The following is a 14,906-nucleotide window of genomic DNA, read 5'->3' on the forward strand; positions in this document are numbered from 1 at the left end:
CATTCATGCCTTAACATTCCTGTCCAGATCTCAAAAATCTTTCCAACCTTTGAATACTGTTACCATGTTTGGGAAGAGAGCACTGAAGACTTCCCGAAAAATTCCTGAAAATGAGGACGGCGGTGTAGCAGATCAGCGACTGACTTCAACCATTGCAGTCAGTCAGTTTTAGTTTGTGTTATCTACGGATACTTCCACGGAAGCTGTTAAATTTATGGGATCCAGTATTCCTCTACTTTGTACGAAAGTTGTTAAAACAAAGCAGCAGCTGCCCAACTCACGAGGTGCACTCCAATATCTGCCTCCTAATCTCCAAAAAATACATAAAATCCTATTTTGTGAGTGAGATTTATATAGGCGGGAAGAACGTTCACAAGGAAGAGGTGACATTCCCTTCAGTGGAAAAGTCCTGGGTTTGAATCCTGTCTAGAATATCAGAAACCTGTAAAAGGAACTTTCGACTGAAGATGAGTTCGCCAGTCTCATACGGTGTTAACAGTATTTTCCCTTTCTGATATTCGGATTTTTCATTCCGCTAAACATGAAAAACAGGCTTTGAGAATGCGAGCAGTTCGCAGACCCAACAAGTGCTGACCCTTACGGTATTAATTTCTTTGATAGACATCATAACCATGCCATGTCCTGGACAGGAAAATCTTTTCTGCTTTCTTTTTATTCAAAAGATATTATTCTTCTAGCAGCAACGAAAATCGGGGTCATTATACTAAACACAAGCTACTATGATACTATTTTCATAAGAGCAGACGATAGAAAGATAAAAGAAACACTTAAGCACGTTTCTAATACGATATATATCGTATATACAACATAGCCTCCTGCTATAAAACTAGAAACGCACTTTGCATCGTGTAGGAAATCTCCTAATTGCTTAATAACATCTGAAATTCGAGTTGCGTCGGATTCTGTTTTAGTGAGAAAGAACCGTTGGGTAATTTGACGCCACTCGTGTTGTAGTTGCTTGTAATCTCTTCGATGTGGAGGAGAGTCAGTGAATGCCTCATTTATACGCACCTTCTAATGTATCCCAACAATTCGGTTAAGGTAAGGAACTAGGGTGGCAATGATTTTGATTTCATCATCATAATGTCTCTCATCAAATAATTGACGGATCTTAAGATCCGGCTCTCTGTAAATGCACTCTGTGAATGAGTGCATCTTTGTTTTAAAGGTAACCTAGTAATAGATTTCTATAGAACTAAGATTTTAGAATGTAAACAATCTTTAATATTGTTAAAATACACGGAAATTATTAAAGATCTTGTGTTTTGTCTTTCTTGGAAGAATGCTATTGGACTCAATCCATGAATGCCAACGTTTTCACCGTCACTGTTTATTGGGCGGGCGTACTGTAGCCCACTAAACAACACCCTAGCAGCAACATCAGTGAATAGTTAACCCCCAAATAAGGGGAATTCGCATTTGTAATGTTTTGCACAGATGTTAGGAGCAACGCGTAGAGACACAGCATGGGACAGAGGTCAGTTTCCGTTTCCTGACTAAAACGAAGGGACTGAAGGACATTTTCCCGTAAAGTGCATATTCTGTCTTCTAACCATTTATTATTATTCACGTTTGCGATGGATCCATTGATAGTGTGATTATTTCCATAATTCACGTTGTGATCTACTCGTGAAATGGGCACTGGCACGTTTTTTTTTTAATCGCAAAACGCAATACAAGCTGCATAAAAAAAGATCCACGACAACCACATTTCTCAGATGTTTTCCTATTTATATTCCTTTCTTTGAGAACTAATATGAAAAGAGACTTATCAAGCCTAATTTTCTGACTAGCAGTTTATATGCAAACTATACACGTTATCTAAATAGGCCGGTCTGACAATACCATGACGAGATTGATTTAATTATGGAACCGTGGTATTACAACATGGAATTAATCGTGGTGATTGAATGGGATCAAATCCTGATTATGGGAACCCGTTTCAGTCATCGTCAAACCAACAAATACTGATGGGTTTCTGATTAAAGAATAATGCAACATTCCTAATATTGGACTTAACGAAGTGGTCCGCCCTACTTTCTTGATACGGTGTCAACTTGTATGCACTGACAATACACTGATATTTCTGGTATTTGCATATTTCTGTCCATTATGTATATTTTGCGCCAGAAAAACTTCCAACTGAAGATTTGCCGAACGATAAGATGGTTGGTTGCATTCAATATTCAAATACTCAATCAATGCTCTTCAAAACCAGTTAAAAAGGGCGTTGGTCGGCATCATCCTATATAGCTATCAAATAGGCTAATTCTTGGAATTCCGAATAGCAAAGATTAACCGCCATTCTTAATAAAGTATTTAACAGATTGAGTGCCTTCTTGTATGTTCCGACAAACTGTTCAAAAGTGTTGATTGTAGATTTGTATGCATTCCTTGAGACCTCTTTTTTGGAAGTGGAAAACATTAATTGAAAAATACTTGCTATGAATTTCCACACTTATCAGATCAGTATCTGATACTTATCAGATACGGATCTGATAAGTATCTGACAAAAAAAAGTATCTGACACTTATCAGATCAGATCGATGAACAAATTTGAAAGTTTTTGCTGTTTTTCTTCGCATGAAACGAGAATTTAACAATTGTTCAGAAAAGTTAGTAATGAAAATAGTGAAAGTCTGAAAGTCCGACGTGCAAAAATTACTGCGTGCATTTTGTTCTATTCCATCACCTTTATTTAACCAATGAATTTCTGTAATTTTGAACTACCTCATTCTTATTTGCGTTTCTAAAAAATAGAAATTCAGATTCGAGGCGTTTCTTATTTGACCTAAGTAAGGAATGTGACAGAGTTTCTTACCCCAAGGATCTCCTAAATTTCGCGACACGTTTTTGAATTTGTTGGAGGATGATAGTCAAGGTGACAGGAATTAACTCAGTGTTAAAGAGAAATAATTCTACTTTACATGCAGAATACCATCTTACGTTGCTTGCTCACTATTTCATTTTTACATTTCTCTTGCTTCATGGTGTGATTTGTTTTCTAACATATTTCGTGAACCTGTTTTCTGACTGGCTTGCTGCCCAGATTACTCGATAGGTAAGATACCAAGGCAATTCTTGGTCTAGAAATCCTTGTCGCTAAGAGGCCAGTCCCACCTTCCCCCCCACTGAAAAACCTGTCTAAAGTCTTTCATTCCCTTGAAGTGAATTCAGTATTTCTTAAGATTTGATTCATGGCGATTAAATTGAGTTCTTTATTTTATCTGCGGTGCAGTGTTGAATCCAGATATATTTCATGAGGGAAGGATAAGAGCCACACCCGAATGGGGAGGGTTATAATTTCTGCTATATTTCAGAATGTTTAATCTTACTAGGTCTTTATCCCGTTTCATAAGTAAAATCAATCTTTAAATTCACAGTTCTGCATCCCATTGAAAATCATGTTTAGCTAAATAGATTTTTATGTTTAGGCTATATTTGAGTATTATTCCACACGCTGTACCATCTCCCTTCTTCCCCATGTGCACGTGCAGATAAAAATTTATTTCAATCTTTTCTGTCTAGTTTTCTGATCTTCTAACACTTTATTCAGTTTAAAAGGAACTGGATTTTTGTTTTGATTCAGATTAAGCCATCCCTCCTAATTTTTTAAAGATACTAACTTAGACCTTCATTAAATTTTCTTTAAATTTCTTCGTTATTTCCTCTTAGTTAAATTTTTTTAAAGATACTAAGTTAGACCTCTTCACTAAGGTTTCCACATTATGCAGCCCATCTGCGAAAATCAACTGCACATTAAGTTCTAATAAAGTTTTCATGCTGAAATTAAAAAGATTGCTCGTTTTTAATCCAAGTATGGATACAGTTTACTTTCAGCACAGTAAACCCTTATAACAAACTACTTAAACGTTAGCATGCGTTGTGCTAATTGTAGCTTCAAACATTCGTCTGAAACGATTTCGTTACATTCCATTATACACCATCCGAACGAGAACGGCTCGTCATTCAATACCGTGTTCAACATGTGCTAATGTGCAATAATATTGGCTGCTATCATTGATGAAAATTACACATCCGATGATGATCCACACCTGGGTACTACACTCTATCAGGTGCGTCCCTCCTGGTAGCGGATGAAGGAATCCCCTCACGTGGAACTTCTTTCCTGCTAGGTCTGCTCCGAATAGACTGAATTAGGAACCGTGGACCATATAGACCCAGTGTCCGGATATAGCTGGAACCACCTTATATCTGGTGTGTTAAATATAGAAATCTGGTCTTCCAGATTGGAAGTTGGGCAAAGGACTGATAATCCATTCCCTGAAAAGTACTACTTGTTAATGAACCTGGGAAGGAAAAAAGCCTCAAACAGGCTGGATTACGATTTTGGGACATGGAATACAAGCTCATTGTATAAGACAGGAGCACTTATATCGAAAATCCATCGATATAAATCAAAATGAGTGGCAGTACAAGAAACAAGATGGGTCAGAGCAGAAATCGAAAATTTCCGAAATTATACAATTTTTTCAAGTGGGAAAGAATCAAATAAACATGAATTTGGAGTAGCATTTGTAGCACATAGAAACATTAAAGAGAATGTTTTCGATTTTAGACCTTGGAAGAGTGAATGAAAGGTTATGCAATAAGAATCAGAACTTTCTTTTTATTTATGGATTACAAATCTTCATCTGGAAAATGGAGAGGTATGATTCAGCACTATCTAATGACATAAAAAGGATTATTGCGGATTTCAATGCTAAGGTTGGATAGGAAAATATTTATAAATTGGAAAACACAGTCAACATATACATTCTGATGATAATGGAGAGAAATTAAGATATTTTTCTATAAGTAAGAAGAATGTGTTTATATTCTCTATATGCTTTTCGTATCTATGACCGGAGATGAATATCCCCATACGGCACAATATTTAATCGAATTGACCAAATCCTTATAGATAAAAGGGCGTCAAATATTGTGGAAATGAATGCATATTGAGAAACTTTCTGAGAATCAGATTATTATCTGGTCAAAAGTAAATAGATGAAGAATCATCCCAGTGAAGAAACAAAGACAGGAACAAGCACTAAAGTTTAACTTGCAAAAGCTTAAAGAAATTGAAGTTAAAATCAAATTCCAGAATAAAAGTAAAGAAAAATGGAGGCCGAAAATGCAGATATAGAACTGGATGTAGAAATAAACTGACATACAATAAAAAATGGATTCTGAATATTGCGGAAGAAACTGCCTTACGAAAATAAATTAAACAAAAGAAAATAGATTGATTTTGTGAAGAATGGAGGATTAAGGAAGAAAATATAAACAATTAAGAAAAGAACCAGTTAAAATCTCCCAAAGGAAAAAAGACACAAGCATTTAAATGAATGATGTACACAATAGAACAAGAAGTGAAGAACAAGCAATCTTAGACACGCTTATAATATGATTAAGCAAATTAAAGTAGGGAATGAGTCGGGATTAGATATATGTAAAGATGGACAAGGAATCATGTTAACAAACAAAAAAACAGATGGAGAGAATATTCCCATGAATTGCTGACTTAAAATGTTAGCTCTGCAATTGAAAATGCTATGCTAACTACTATTGATGAGGACGATTCCTAAGAGCCACCATAAAGCAAGAGCTTAATGGAGTAATACATTTACTCAGAAACCACAAATCCCCAGGAACAGACAAAATCCCTGCAGATTCACTGAAATCATGAGGAAAGGAACTCTAAAACAAAATATATGAATTAATTTTGACGGTATGGAAGAAAGAGGAGATGCCAAAAGAATGAGAAAGTCTAGTCTGCCCAATAAATAAGAATGGCAGAACTGTGTGTGGAAATTACAGAGGTATTTCTCTGTTATATACAGCATACAAAATATTTACCTCGATTTTAAAGAACAGATTAAAACCCGTTTGAGGAGGAGAAAATTAGTGTATATCAGGTATGTTTCAGGAAAGGAAAATCCATAATTGATCATATATATAGTTAAACAATGATCAGAGAAGTTTTGGAGATTTGATATAAATATTTATCAGATTTTTTTGATTTCCAAGAAGCATATGACAGGATTAACAGAAGAAAATTATATGCGATTATGATTTACTTTAGATTACCAGATAAGATAGTAAGACTCATAAGGTTAACAATAGAAAATTCAAAAGCATGGATTAAAGTACAAAATGATTTAATAGATCCCTTTCCAACAATTCAAGGATTAAAACAAGGTGATGTTCTAGCTCCAATACGTTAAGTTAGCTTTGGAATACGCTATCCTATTGTTCCCATACGTGGGCTCCTATTAAAGTTAAGAACAGGACAGGGATCTCTTTTTACCCCGGTCTGAGAGCGGTTCTTCCATACATAATTACTTCAAATGTTTACACACCAATAAACAAATCGGTGCTGATTGTAGTATATGCAGATTGCATCATCGTCATATCAAGAACCAAACAGAAACTAGAAGAAACGTATTTGGAAAAATCAGCAGAAGAGATAGGACTACTAATTAATCAGCAAAAAATGACGACTAATACCAGGCAGGATCAGCCATCTGCTACGTGTGAAAATTTGAAACCTTGAAGTAAAAAAAAAGTGGAACAATTTAAATAATTACAAGTAATTATCACTAGTCAAACAAATGATATGGAAAAAGTGCCGAATCAAATAAAGACAGGAAAGCAGGCTCTGTATTCTCTCCCATGCGTACTCGATTCAAAAATATTCATTGGAAAACTAAAGTAAAAATATATAAATCAATAATTTGTATTCACTTGTTACCTGTGGATGTTAAACCTGGATATTTACGACAAGACTGATTTGATTTCAACTTCTGAAAGGAAAATCCTTAGAAAAATATTTTCAGATACAACCATAAGTTATATCACGTTTGTAAAGAACCTACAATATGCAGTATAATCAAGTTCAAAAAGCTGCAATGGGGGGGGGGGGGGTCATGTTTCGTATGGAAATTGACAGGATTCTTAAGAAGACAATAAATATTAAAATTGTTGGTAAAGAACAAAAAGGAAAACCTAGAACAAGGTGGACAGACCCGACTAGTGAAGATCTATCTATCCCAATGGCTTTAACAGGCCCTTTAAGGCCCACAACTTTCCAAGCATGCTTGGATTTCGTAACCGAATTTACGAGGATAGAATGTAATATCGTGTTGCCATCTACTAGTGAAGATGGCAACACGATATTACAATGCCTAAACTGAAGAAGCAAAGTTTTGGTCAGACAGGGTTGGAGGAAACAAATCCAGGAGGCAAAGACTCGATTTGGGCTGTAGACGAGAAGGACAAAGATGATCCCACAAGAGTAAACAGAAAGGCTTGTAGAATGACTTGTGTTCTCAGATATCAATAACACTAGTAATAATTTCAGTGCTTATTAGTTTTTTTATGATTCAGATTTATAAACTCTTTGTATAAATAAAAACGTTTTTGTTTTTTATTTATTTAAACGTTTTTTAAATGCTCAGGAACATTTTACAGTGATTTTGTTAGTCTTCATTTAGATTTTTCAGGCGGTATCAAGTACTGAGAATATTCAAATAATATGTAATTGTTTCCACTCATCTGCATATTCGATAGTTTTTTCCTTCTAAAAAAACTATGCTGCACCCGGTGCAGTTTCTAGTTGAATAATAAACATTGCATTCAACATGTTTTAAGGTGTTAGTCAGTTATTAATCTTCATTTCATATCCTGTGCTAGCTAGGTCGTGCAGTTCATCAAACGCAAGCATAGCAAACTCCCAATATATGGACATTATATTATTATATCTTAATATAATAATGTCTTAATATTTGGACATTATATTATTATATCATTATATTATCATTAGTAATATACATCCTCTGTCCAAAAAAGAAACCGAACTTTTCGAAATTAGAAGAAACTAGTGGCGCTACCAGTTGTATCTTTTTGTTGTCGAAAGCGGCAACATTCATTAATGTTGTGTCAACTGTTTTTGACATTTGTTTCATTGGAAGCCGAGTTATAGTGCCAAGAGTAACAGTGTGTTTCGATGAACGGTCGGAAAATCAGTTTCAAACAGAGAGCTGCGATTGATTTTTGTGTTAAACTTGGTAAACGTTTTACCGAAAAGCATCAAATGCTTCAAAATGCATACGGTCATGAATGCTTATCCCGTACTCAAGTTTACGAGTGGTTTAAGCGATTTCAAAGTGGTCGTGAGACGCTTGAGAACAACGAAAAGCCGAGCCGGCTGTCCAAAAACTGGACCGAGCGAAGTTAACATCCAAAAAGTGCGTGATTTCATCAAAGAAAACCCGAAATCGTCCGCGAGATTGATTGAAGATGAATTGGGGATTCCAAAATCAACTCTGCACAACATTTTGACTGAAAGTTTGGGCCTTCGTAAATTGAATTCGCGATTTGTTCTTCACAAGTTGACCGACGACCAAAAATGTATCGAATTGAACACTGAAAGGACCTCATTAAAACCGCTCGTAAGGACTCAAACTTCCTTGAAACGATCGTTAGTGGTGTTTTGAGTACGAGCCCGAAACCAAGCGTCAGAGTCCTGAGTGGACACTACCAGAAGAGGGGCATCCGAAAAAAAGTCGCTTGGAGAAGTCAAAAGTAAAGACAATGCTGATTTGTTTCTACGATTCTAAGATCTACAAAGAATTATTCGTTCCACCTGGCCAAACGGTCAATGGTGAGTTTTGTCTCGAAGTTTTGAAGCGATTGATAGCGAGAATTCGTCGCGTACGGCATGAATATCGTGACGACCGACTGTTCGTCAAAACACATTCTCACTCTTGGCACTATAACTCGCCTTCTAATGAAACAAATGTTATAAACAATTGGCACAACACTAATGAAGGTTGCCGCTTTCGACAACAAAACGATACAACAGGTGGCGCCACTAGTTTCTTATATTTTCGAAAAGTTCGGTTTCTTTTTGAACAGAGGGTGTATGAAAAGGAAGTGATCCCAATTCTTAAGCTGGCATTACTTACTGTTCTTCATTCAATGCATTCACTGATATTTCATAATTTGCTTGTTATCAACATACCGATCAATTATAAGCGCTTGTGCAAGTACGTAACTCAAGTACATCATGCCCTTACTCAATTTACTGTAGTTGTGGAAGGACAGAAAGACAAGAACAACCATCAGGATTAAAACAAGAAAAGTTGCTGAAAGGTGTTTAACTTTTACTTCTCTTTTTGAAGCCGTCACTCGGAGGGAGAGAGAGAAAAAGAACGGTGTATGCGTAGCGCAGCTTATGGCTGTTCACTGATTTATGGACGATAATATGCGTAATTAGTAATTAATATTAGTTAATAATGTGGAAATATGTTTCTCATAATAAGCATCAGAAATTAGGCAGTCTAATTAAAGGGAGATTGATTTAATGATGCCGAATGCATTTCTGTCCTTGATTATCTACCATCGCTTATTAGTGTTAGCATTAATATAATGATAGGCAGAGATTAATTATATGCAACGTTGGTATTATTTTGATGCGTATAATAATAAAAATCTTCGCTCCATGAATGCGACTGTTGCTTGTGTCGTCTTTTGAGGCTTCATCTTTTAGTTTGGTAAATAATTTAGCAGATGCAATGTATTTTTGCGTTTTCTTATTCACAGCGCGTTGAGTATAGTTTCCCTAGATTTTCTTTATTGTATTTGTAGCAGAATGTTATTCATATTTGGTAAGCAGGATTACCCTTGGTTCTTTCACAAAGAAATTGTAAAAGTATCTGCATCTATAAAAATAATTCTGCTTTTATATAAATTGCGCATATGGTCAGAATATTGTGAGAAAATCCTCTTCTTGTATTACACATTTCAAAGTTTGTTCCAAAAAAATCACGTTTTCAGAGTCTATAAATACTGCACTGGATGTGTATTTCTGAGATAGTACTTTACTCGAGTAAAATTGTTTCAAAAATGGTGATGCTGCATCTCTTAATTCCCGTCTGTTTTCAGTGATTTTTGTAAGAGGGTGGAGGCATCAGAGATGCAGCATCACCATTTTTGAAACAATTTTACTCAAGAAGTACTACCTCAGAAATAGACTTAGGTCGATCTTTTAATCTTCTTGAGCATAGCATATATAACGGGCGCTTCAGAGAATCATTCCTCTGAAATTTATTTACAATATATGCATTATCATTTGGTTAATTTTTTGTTAATAATGAAGTAGAGACTTTGTCATCTACCAATCCAAATATATTTATCGATATGCTTATGTGCAGCGGCTTTCCATTTGTACAGAAAGCCTCTGCACATAAGCCAAACATCTCCATCCATCCTCATCTACACTGGTATAAAGACCTCTCAACTGATCCGTAGAGCATTTATGTCCTTGACATGGAGCGAGAATCATATTTCATCTTTTACCAATCGATGCATGAGCGTGGGTATGGGACTTGTCTTGGTGCAAGTGTATCATCCCCACTCTTTCAATAGAAGGTGTAATTGTTTGCTTCTTCTGTTCCCGACTCGGACCTTGGAATTAGTGGTTGGAAAGATGAACGCCTATGGATATACAACACTTTTGGATAATGCATGGCGTTCTACACTGTGATAGTTCTACACCAAGAACGCGATTCAATGGAATAAGAGTGGATGGTTTCGGGACGTACTGACATATTTCTTGTGGAGCAGGAGGCTGTTACTTCCAACATGGACTGGAGGACGAATATGCTCAGTATGATGGAAAGTAGCATCAGTATAGTAAGAATGTCCACGCACTACTGAGATGGATATATTATTTCACCATAATATCTATGATCGTTGATAAAACCTTAATTACAATCTACATAAGAATAGATGAAGATTTTCATCTTCATCTATTTTAGTTTAATTTTCTACTCTTGACCACGATTAAATTATAGTGAAGCATTCCATGTTTATAAATAATGCCAAAAAAAAAAGAAAAAAATATCTGTCATCAAGACATTACCTTGACATCAAGACTGTCTTGGAATAATCACATTACACCACTGCCTCCTAAGCATCCAAAAAAAATTAGGGTTTTTCCCTTTCGTTCAAGGCATTACTTTACCCGCGAACTGCTGTTAACCCTGTACAAATCACAAACTCGCCCATCCATCGAGTACTGTTTGCTTATCTGGAGAGGTGCCCTTAAGAGCTCCCTAAAATACTCGATACAATATAGAAGAGAGAAGTTAGACTGATTAACGACTCATCTCTTATCAACTCGCTTCAACCACTCTCTTGGTTGAAGCAAGTTGTACTATAAATATTTCCATTTTCATCAGAATTATCCTCAATAATTCCCTCTCTCTACCAAATCCATTGAAGCACGTACTGCTGCCACCCAACATCCCTTCACAGTGAAACCCCATACTCATAGAACAAGTCCATCTTCTTCCTCCTTCATCTCTACTGCTGCTGAATTGTGGAACAGCCTTCTCTCCCACAACGCAAACTTTAAATCCAATGTGAACAAGTTCCCCGTTTTCCAAATCCCTTCCCATACACGCTGTTAATGTATCTAAGTCGACCACCAAACTCTCGTATGGGCCCAACGTAAAAATAAATAAATAAATAACATTGGCTGAACAACTGAAAAAAACATGAAATGAATCAATAAAGTTATCTTTATCTAAATTCTGACTTTGCTTATCAGAATACGTGCGAAAAGGTGTATATGATTTGAAGTTAATTCCAGCAGTGTTCTTTTTTTCATTGGTTGCTTCCATGATGATTTTTTCCTCCTTTCGCAATATTCCAAATAAAGTAAGTAAATGAACTTGGGCATCGGTGTTCATAGCTTATTGCAATACAGCTTGCTTCTTTCTTAAAGACCATATTTGGATGAAGATGTCTGTAGAAATTTCGATGTGGTGGCGAGCATATTCGCTCCTGATGGCGGAACTAATCTTCCACGCCACCTGAAACGCTACAGAGTTACGAGAACTTTGCCTTCGGTTGGAAATACCCGATTCGAATCCCGTCTTGGAAGTGAAGCACCTTGAGGAGGGAGGGAGGGGGGAGATTTCAACTGAAGTGAAACCTGTCTTATACGGAGGGTTTCAACCAAGCTAACAGGTGACTTTGAGCCCAAGCATTCCATATCCTGAGACAAAAGTATTGTTCTCTAAATAAAACTCAATATTGCATTTCATTTTTCGAATGTTAATTTTAAATATTAGTGAAATTTAAAATTTCGTAAGCAATATGCTATTATTACTCATCGTATTTAAACTATTATATAATTAAAAAAACTAACTTGAAGGTTAAGAAAATTAAATTTATGTAAATGAAAACGCAACGAATCGCTTTTTCTAGAAAGCTCACTGATCGCAATCCAGTCTTAAAGTGAGGAATTGCAGGTGGCCTTTTTCAGTAAAGACTATTGCAGAACCGCTTTTAAATACGACTTATCGGACTTATCCGATTGTGGATAAGTGTTATCTCGGCTGTGATTGGGATCATATATAAAATAAACTGCTTATAACCTAAGAATCTTAAAGAGAGAAAGAAAAGACGTAAAGTTTGCGAATTTTTGAAATTTAAATTTATTATATTTGTACATTGGTTGCTGTCAAGATGGGGTTTGGTCCTAAAGCAAACCTCACGTCACCTCACCCACCAGACTTTCGATGTATTTAGTCCTTAACCAACAAACACATTGTATTCAAGTCTTCATTATATAAATACCCATTGATATAATCCGAAAATCCACTCTCCCTCTCATGATGACCAGCTAACTCACCATGGGTTGAAAATGCCCTTAATTCTTATTAAATATTTCTCCCATGAGAATGAGAATCGAACTCGGTCCATTCTGACCAAATGTCGTTTCATCAATCCGAGTGCATTAAGGAAGTTGTCAGCTAGTTTTAAAACCGTATTACACTTATTATTCAGAGTACTCGCGATAAACAACCGAACTACTTATAGCAAAAATTCTCAGTATTAAATGGTATAAGAAATAGCAAAATATTTATTCAGTGCTTTAAAATATCTGCAAGACAATTTCAGCATATTCTCTGATATGATCTACCAAATTTACTTTGCATTGAATTTCGTAAAATGCTAACACAAATCACATTCATTTCGAACATCTTGCTTCAGGCATAAAAACTACTCGATATCGAACATCTACTAAAAGTAGAGTTGTCTGAATTTTGACTTCAATCCTACCATTTTACCAATCGCAAACTATCCTGCGGCACTGTGTTCCAGTCGTTTGTTTATTCTCACCCTCCAAGCATATCTTTTACCTTTCGGTAGTCCTTTCCGTCTCTCGGGTAATATTCACATATCATCTGTGTACATTTTCGAGAATTGACCTACCTATTTCAACTTAAATTTTTCAATGGCAGTTATAATGTCTCTAAGCCTGGACTGAGCTGTGATTCAAGTATTACGTTTTCTGTCTTGGAGAAACACCAGTAGTGATTTCTAAATTCACTTCAATATATCACGATAAGAAGCAATGCAGCTATCGAATATTTTTCAAGGCACAGTAGGATGTCTCCTTTGAGTGTTTTATGTTTTTCCAAATACTAACCAACAACCTTATTCATCTTTCAGGAATGTTTTATCCTAAGAAAATATGAGAAGTTTTTATATCGATGTCTTCGTTCTCCATCTATAATGGTTTGTGCATTTATTATAAGGCATTATTTTCCCTTTGACTTTGTTTATACTTAGTTCTTTCTTTTTTCTTCCTGCATCCAATTCAATTTTTGATATTTATGTCTTCTCAATAACATAAGAATTCTAAGTAATTCTCAATTACTTAGAGTTCTCAGTAGTGCTGAGAATCTCTAAGTAAAAATCCTGCTTGTTCTGGAGTTTGGTAAAAAAATCCTTTTTTTTTCTCTATTGGAAATGACCTTTGTTATATATATCGTTGAACGGAGGCAGATTTTTTATATTACTCCCACACACGACATGTGTGAGTAATAATAATGAGATATATTCGAACTGTTTGTTATTAAGTTCCATCTTAGGTAGAATGTCAACCTTTTTACTTAACGCAGACTAGTTCACCACCCACATTCAAAATTTCTGTCGGCATGTCCCTTTCATTGAACTTCTCCTCTTAAAATATCAGGACATATTTCTTCTTCCTCCATTTGTAATATTACATTTTTGCTTTTATGCTGATTTAGTTTTCCGGAGTCGTCATATCTGAGAAGACAGAAAAATATTAATGAAAAATGAATGCGATGTGTTATGTCCATTGTCTCGTTTTCTTTTCAGAATGGGTTGCATTGCATTTTTTTCTTGTCCAACGTTCATTGTATTCAGTATATTGATGACCTCCTGAAAAGGAGGCTATGAATTAGATGTTCTTTATTCTGAAACAATATTTACGACTTTAAAAATGAATTTAGTAGAATATGAAAAATAAAATCGACAGAATTGAGGAGGAAAACATCGGAGCTGTTTGAAATATTCAAGAAATGCATCAGAAGTATTTTATTGACTGAAATACTTTCAACTCACTTTATATAAGTAGGAAAAGCGTGTTCAGCAGAATTTGTTATTACGTGGGGAAGTTTTTGAAAACAAATAAAATATTTTGAAGTCTTCTTGATACGTGGTGTGCAGTAGAAATTAAGATGAAAACTACTAGATATTCATAAAGCGTTTTAGTTCATTTACAGTTTATCAACGCGAAAAGGAAAAACATAAGACAAGAGAAGCATTAAAAAACAGAAAGATAAAGAATTTAAGTCTGCTTTATTCACAAAATATTATGTATAAAGCAATGCGACGTTTTGTAACCGTCTGTTGCATCGTTAAAACTACGAAATAAGCATACCCATTCCCTCAAAACAAAGAAAAGAAATAGAGAATGTCTAGACTTAATATAGGGTGGGTGCAGATCCAGGTGGCCCTGCAGTGATGAACAGCGTCGATTTCTGTACACATTA

The 14,906-nt window shown here is 35.5% G+C and overlaps 1 long non-coding RNA gene across 3 annotated transcripts in view; it reads left to right on the forward strand.

Moving 5' to 3' along the window:
* Positions 1-14,906, forward strand: part of LOC150104384 (uncharacterized) — a 756,755-nt gene that overhangs the window by 316,013 nt on the left and 425,836 nt on the right. The window lies entirely within an intron of this gene.

The sequence above is a fragment of the Typopeltis vanoorti genome, chromosome 8, assembly GCF_054136105.1.
Source record: "Typopeltis vanoorti isolate ZY-2024b chromosome 8, IOZ_Tvanoo_1.0, whole genome shotgun sequence".
NCBI lineage: Eukaryota > Metazoa > Arthropoda > Arachnida > Uropygi > Thelyphonidae > Typopeltis > Typopeltis vanoorti.